The sequence below is a fragment of the Quercus suber genome, unplaced genomic scaffold (genome assembly GCF_002906115.3).
Source record: "Quercus suber isolate HL8 unplaced genomic scaffold, Cork oak 2.0 scaffold_689, whole genome shotgun sequence".
NCBI classification, from domain to species: Eukaryota; Viridiplantae; Streptophyta; class Magnoliopsida; order Fagales; family Fagaceae; genus Quercus; species Quercus suber.
The window spans coordinates 369,488-369,745 of NW_027070130.1; positions in this window are offsets into that span (position 1 = coordinate 369,488).

The window sequence follows — 258 nt, forward strand, 5'->3', positions numbered from 1 at the left end:
CAGTGCATCAAAGGCTTCACAACAACACAGTTTCAACAGATACTAAGGGAGGAAAATGTAGAAGCTAACGTCCTAGCCAAGGCAGCATCTGCAAACGAGATGGTAGGCAATCAAATTAAAGTCCAATATGTTCCAAGTATAGACATTCTAGAAGTGAATCAGGTAGATGAAGTAGCCAACTAAACCACCCTCATTATGTCTTATCTCACAGACAGACTCCTCCCCGAGGATAAAGAAGAAGCAAGGAAGCTAAGAGTG